This window comes from Megalopta genalis, unplaced genomic scaffold (genome assembly GCF_051020955.1).
Source record: "Megalopta genalis isolate 19385.01 unplaced genomic scaffold, iyMegGena1_principal scaffold0039, whole genome shotgun sequence".
NCBI classification, from domain to species: domain Eukaryota; kingdom Metazoa; phylum Arthropoda; class Insecta; order Hymenoptera; family Halictidae; genus Megalopta; species Megalopta genalis.
In genome coordinates this window covers 1,193,434-1,200,528 of record NW_027476108.1, presented here as the reverse complement: position 1 = coordinate 1,200,528, position 7,095 = coordinate 1,193,434, and positions in this window count along the sequence as shown.

The window sequence follows — 7,095 nt, the reverse complement described above, 5'->3', positions numbered from 1 at the left end:
GTGTCGCAACCTCATACCAGACCTCCCGCTCTGCGAACAGACATTTTTCTCCATTCAGGGAATGTTGTGTATCGTAATCCCCTCTCCCCTCACGAGCCTCGAACCCATCTTAATTGAATCTATAGTCCGGGCGCGCTCGACCGAGCTATGAATCTACGTGGGAAAGTATCACCAGTCGGAAACGGCTTCTTATCTTAGCTTGTAATGATGTTGTTAACGGAGAAAATTTACTTTGGCGAGTTTCTCGATTTTCATTACCTGTAGAACTCCGTTTTTGCGAGCTCGACGGCAGGCTATTGGAGCTGCGCAGGGTGGTGGGGCCAGTTACTGAGTGGTAGTAAATTACTTTGTGTTTTGTTTATATTCGAACGTAATTAACTTCTTTTTTTTATTAAGCTGTGAAACACCCTATGGGTTTATTAACAATATAATTTGTAATATATTATTACAAAATTAATATTACATGTACAATATATTGTACAATATTATTACATATTACTTTGGATATATGAAACTTTTCAAGTATTGTATCTAACGCTCAAGGATCATAATTAACTTCATGTTTGTCGAATAAGGTACAACACATTTTTATATTTAAATTGAAATTGATTGTTTATTTGTTAAAATAAAATATGCAAAAGACAAAAGTTCTTAAAATACGGAAATTGTTTGAATTTTTGGTACTGAATTAGCGAGATCTCCTGTCAAGCTTGCGAAAAAGCTTAACAAAATGGCGAACGAATGAAGATCAATGTTCGGTAAAATAAATCGTTGCAGTCCCTTTGAAAGGTGTAAGTTATTGTAATTGTACTGTATATGTTTGATTTTCTTCATATTGTGTTTAAATACTTCTATGAAATACAAATATGATATAAATATCGAAGTATATATCCTTCTTTAAACAGTTAGCTGTCTTCGACGAGTATACTCGTCATGAAGAAGTGGCCATAATCTGTTATGACGAGTATACTCGTCACGAAGAAATAGCAAAAATTTATGTCACGACGAGTATACTCGTCACGAAGAAATAGCAAAAATTTATGTCACGACGAGTATTCTCGTCACGAAGAAATAGCAAAAATTTATGTCACGACGAGTATACACGTTACGAAGAACTAGCAAGAATTTATGTTACGACGAGTATACTCGTCACGAAGAAATAGCAAGAATTTATGTCACAATGAGTACGTTTTTCATGAAGAAATCACAAAAATTTATGTTACGACGAGTATACTCGTCATAAAGAAAGAACAAGAATTTAGGTTACGAGTATACTCGTCACAAACAAGTAACCGATTAACAGTGCTGTTAGATTGCTTTCAACGTACCAAAAATCGCAAAAATGAAAACGAACGACTAGTTAACTCTTGTTTGTTGCTCTCAAGATAGTGAATGTTTATACCGCATAAATAAAATATTGCATAAAATTCTCTGCATTTAGTGTTTCATATTCCGCCGATCGCTCTCGCCACACACGCATAAAATCCGCAGCCCGCTCGTTACACTGTCAGCCATATTGAATCTTCGTCTATTCCGCCGATTCCCTCGACGCTAATGTATTAAACGTTTAAATATTTTAATGCGGCAAGTGGACATTCTCGATAACGGAAACCGAACTGTAACAAGGTGTTATTAGACGCCGAGGGGGATTCGCGAGCGCTGAAAACGTGGAACGACGATGATGCTAATCTTTAAGTACCGTGCTTCTTCCCGGGCCAGCTCGGCTACGTTGGAATTGTCATGTTGCAGGCTGAAATCGCGCTCCCCTGTCTGCGACAGAAGCGTCTCTCGTTTGGATGCTGCCGAAGGGGCCGGATATATTAATTGAATCTGTTAGTAAAACGGACCGAATCCAACTGTTTCCGGGGAAGTCGTTTGCCGCTGTTACCCGCGGAAAAAAGATCGCCTCGCCAGCGTTAACCGAGTCAAAAAAGGAACGGAACGACGGAGATTAGAGTCTTCTAAGGGTCGCGTAAAAGTCGTGGAATTTCGCCGAGTTATCCCGACTCGAAGGAATAATAACCAACGGAAATCGTCGACTTTTAAAGCGTCCGATAAAATGGGAAAATAGAATGCATCGAACGGACGAAATTCTTATCAATTATCTCAACATTAAATTAATTTCTCCGGCTGTGTTTCACTCGATTATTATGTCTGCCCGCTTCGCCGGACACAGATGCAACTAATTTTACATAATTAAATTGTACTTAACATTACTCGTGTGATACGAATTCATTTGATAATTAACCAACCGGCACGGAAATAATCAACGATCTAATTGTACGAAATTCTTTTCTTTTCTGTTTTGCAATTATGTGGAGCGTATTGGTTAAACTCACTAATTATTTTAATTGTGCACACTCGTTACACGACTACGATAAATTGACTGAAAATTTTATGAAAAATTGAAATTGTCAGCATTAATTGCAAGATTTTGGAGCTACGTAGAGATTTCATTCTTTTTCGAATTATTTTATTCTGTTGAAAATAAAATAACGGTATTTTTGTATCGTTTAATTTATTTTTCTTCTTCGTTTTCCGTTTGACCTACTCATTTTTGTCACAAATGCATAAAATCCGCGCTCTAATGATAAGAGCACACGTTCCACCCGGCGTAAAATTACTTTTGTTCGTCGTCGCTGTATCCTTCGTTTTATCAGTTTATAAAAGTAACAATGAGACAATTGTTCTGATTTTTAACAAATATTATTGCAACGTTTGCCGCAAGTAACATATAAATTGAATAAATAACTCGTAAATGTATCTCTATACGATATAAATAATCGTAAATTAAAGAATTAGAGACCCATTATTTTGACAGGTTCCGTAAATCTAATGTTAACCCTTTGCACTCGAAACTATTTAAACTGTAAATATAATCATTTTTCTCACTTATAGTATTTTTTATTTTATATGATAAAATGCATTTTATGCATATGAAATTGATTCTTGGAACTCACACAACAGTTATTGTTATTATATAATTATTATATAATTATTATATATTATATAATTTTTTAAATCTAAACTTTATTAATATAAACATTATCTTAAAACGTGATGTAACAAATTTTAGTGGTGCCTCTGAGTCACTCGAGTGCTAAGGGTTAATCAAATAAATTTACTAGCAGCGTCAATTTTGTCACGAAGTATTATTTCCGTTCCGTTGCCTACGTGACGGAAGAGAGACCATTCTGGCCGAACATGATAATGTGATTATCAGACAGTGGCTTCTCATACTATCGCAGCGTGTTTAGGGCAACCTGTTATGCAACTAGACGGAACAGTTGACGCAGAAAGTTGGCCAGATTTGTGCCGGCGGAGATTTTGTTCGATGGCAGTGTCGCAGAAAATGTATTATGGTGGACGACTGTTTCCTGGAAACTGCGCCACTCCAGGATCTCGTCTCTACGGTTTGCTTAGAAACACATTGCCGGCTAGTAGCCACTAATGGATGAGTTTAAACTGCGCCATACCTACCAAACTACCATATCCTGTCGCGATGTTGGCCAACCCCGTATCTCCATGAAAGCAAGATCCGATACACATTGTGCTACAGAGTTACAATCTGTGCACCCCTTCGGAGACATGTTTCTACTCCGGAACTGCCTTAAGGAAAGAACCCGCCGTGTAAATGGCACTACAGTACTATCTACGGAGTGTCCGCGTGTCTACAGAGTGGCCCGAAAGTAACGATAATATTTTCTACTAAATCTTGAAGTTATATCGAAGTTATATATATATTACTATCGAGCCCAGAATCTTGAATCACTCAGGGTGTCCCGAAAATGTCTCGTAATCCGGATATTGGAGGTTCCTGAGGTCATTTGAAGCAACTTTTTCCTTTGCGAAAATTTTCTCCGAAGCTTCGTTTACGAGTTATTAACGAAAACAAAGATCAATGTTCGAAAGTTTAACGTTGTCAATAAATATAACGGGATAAATCGAAATTTTCTTCTTTATTAACATGTGTGCCATCAACATTATAAATCGATAACGATTCCGTATTTTCTGCAAAGGGAATTAAATTAATTTTACGAAGGCAGTTAATTACAGTCACATAAACCCTACCGTTAATAATCAGAAAATTTGCGATTCTACTTTGTTCCATATTTTCCATATTTCGTGCAACGGACGTGGCGCATTTAATAAAATATTGTATCCCATGCTTCTACTAGCTTTGTTTTTTTTTTTAAACGATGAATCGACGAGAGAAACTGCAGATATGTAAATTACTCTCTTCGTGCACAAAGGAGAGAGGGAATACGTGTATTTTTATTTTACTAGGAAACATTTCAATCACGCAACACGGTGCACGGAGAAGTTATGAAACAATACTGAAGTTATTCTTTTATTGTGCTCAGCATTGCAGAATATATTGCAATGCCCGAAACGCGTGTATAAACTTTTATTCAGGAATATGCATCACTTTTGATCCGCATGAGACAACAACTTTTATCAAGATCAGTGAAACGAAATGAATACTCTTTTGATAATCACTTCGGAATCAATGCAAAACTGTATGAAAAGTTTGTACTGTTGCACTGAACAACAAGGTTCAAATGGATATTTTATAAGGAATATAGACAAAAGGCATTATTAAAAAATATTGGATATAAAACATAAAGTGCAATACTTTGACCATTATTTCTGCAGAGTGTAAATGGTACGGTATAAATTACTTCAAGTATTATTTATTATGTATTATTATATATATATATAATACAAAATAAATAATACTTGAAATAATTAAAATGTATACTATAATATATAATAAAATATTATATGTATTACAATATTATAACATTATACTATATAATATATATAATAAAATATACACTATAATATATATTCCATATAGTATAAACAGAATTAGTAATAAATGATAAATAAACGAAATTGATAACAACTGATCGCCGATACTTATGCAGCATAATTTATTATTCCATTTTTACATAGCAGTGAATCGTGTAAAAAGAAACAATCGCTGCTGTATATTGTAACATAATTGCATTGGAACCTCACTAGTTGCAGTTTCGATACCGGCACGTGACTTGCCTCGGTTGAATGTGATCAAAATACGTCGGTGGCTGTTGTGTAATTACGGGAAACACGTAGCACAAGGTACTACGTTGTCTAATATAGTAGCATCGATGGTATATAGTGGAGATGAGTGATTCCGTATAGTTGATTGATCGCCTCGATAATTCCAGGAACTTGGTCACTTGCAGCTTTCATGTGCTTTCGTGCAACTATCGGGGCTCTACCGCGCAACAGATGAAATTCCATCGAAACAGGAATGCCAATAATATTCAATTTATAGAATGATTCGTTTACTTTCCAGACGACAGGAAAATAAACGAATTTTTATTTGCTGTAGCTCGTACATTATTGTTAGACTGCGGATCTTCACGCGAAATAAAAATTGTTCGTATCAATTGCAAGAGAGTCGAAATCGAATGATTATATTTTTTCTAAACTAAACCTACCAAGACGGTCAGGATGACCGGTTTTAGATTTTATATTTTAAAATTGCTGAAATTATAGAGACTTTTTCATAAGAAATTATTAAATGAATTTCACAGTCCGAGTATTCGTTGTAATAAAAATTATGGGAAGTCTAAATAGATTCGGTTTTATCGTTCTTACAGGGCAACAGAAATTCGTCGCTTTTAGTGCTCGGTAGATTTAGTGTTAAAAAATCTAATAAGCTAAAACTATAATACATTGACATTCATAAATACTTTTAATTTGTCTGCTGATTTAAATTCGTTGCTAGGCTAGTAATTGCTCAGTTTTCACATACAGATGTGCCAAGGAAAATGGCTGTTTCAAAATGACCGTATAAAATTCTCGAGATTTTAACAAAACAAATCATTCGAAATCCTGAATAAACAGCGACAACATGGAATGCCTCAGGACCTTTCCTTCGCGTGATTGGACTGCAGCAGCTCGCAAATAGTAGATTTCATTTCCGAACTCCCTGCAGTAGTATCACAGCTGATTCTGCGCAATTTGGATCCTGAACCTCTTCTCGGCGCAGCTCAAGTATCGCAGGAATAGTTGAATGTCTGTAGGTCAGATCCGAACCTGGGACGAACTGCAATGCGTTTCAAAGAACGCGCGGAGAGGAAAATGAAAGAACGTTTCCTTGGTGAAGGTATTGAGGAGCTGAGAGTGACGGTTCGAAGGAATCTACCTAATCCCGCGGTAGTGCAAAAAATTGCGGCTCACGCTTGGATCAAAGCCGAGGTGGTATTTCGACGAATTCCGCGAGGTTCTTCAAACCATGCTGACAATAGGAATGGGGTGAAGACTGTTGCAATAAGACGCGGCAGATATATTAGAATGGCGTACAATAGAATATCCAATTTTGACAAGCTTGCAGTAGCAAGCTTATTATTTAGTTCCAATAAGTAGACTGCGAATCTTTATGGAAACTTTCGTGAATTTTTGTACAAAAATGGTAAAAGGAAGGCGAAATTTCTTACGTCAACTATAAAATGCTTTCTGGTCAACGTGCGACAATATTACAAAGATATTATGAATTAATCTTTGAATTGCTACAGAAAGATAATGAATCAATTTTTGTTATGCACGTTTATGTGAATTTTAATGGGTAAAAATCAGTTCAATAGTAGTAAAAACACAGATTTTGCTGTTCCGTAACGTGGAGCAAAGAGAACTTTTCACCAGTTTTATTTTGATTTGCTCGAGACAACTTTTTCTATCATCTCCAATTTATTGTCTAAAAGGAAGAATATTTCAAGCTTATTGTAGCATATTGTACAAAATCAGGACACGCGTTCAAAAATACCAATTTTACCCTTTATAAAATAATGTTACTGAAAATTTTAATTTGTCGAGCTTGCAGCGAACAAGTATTCGTATTATTTTTAATATTTCTGTTACAGAAGTTTTGCATAAAATGCAAAAGCTTCATTCTGTAATACGCCACGATGCATTTATTTTACATTGCCGATCTTTCTAACTATAAACGGCTTTTCAAGCTTGACGAAATAATTCCGTGTCAGTTCTATATATCCCCACATGTTTGACATGGAACTGTCGAAATCATTTCTACAATTATACGCC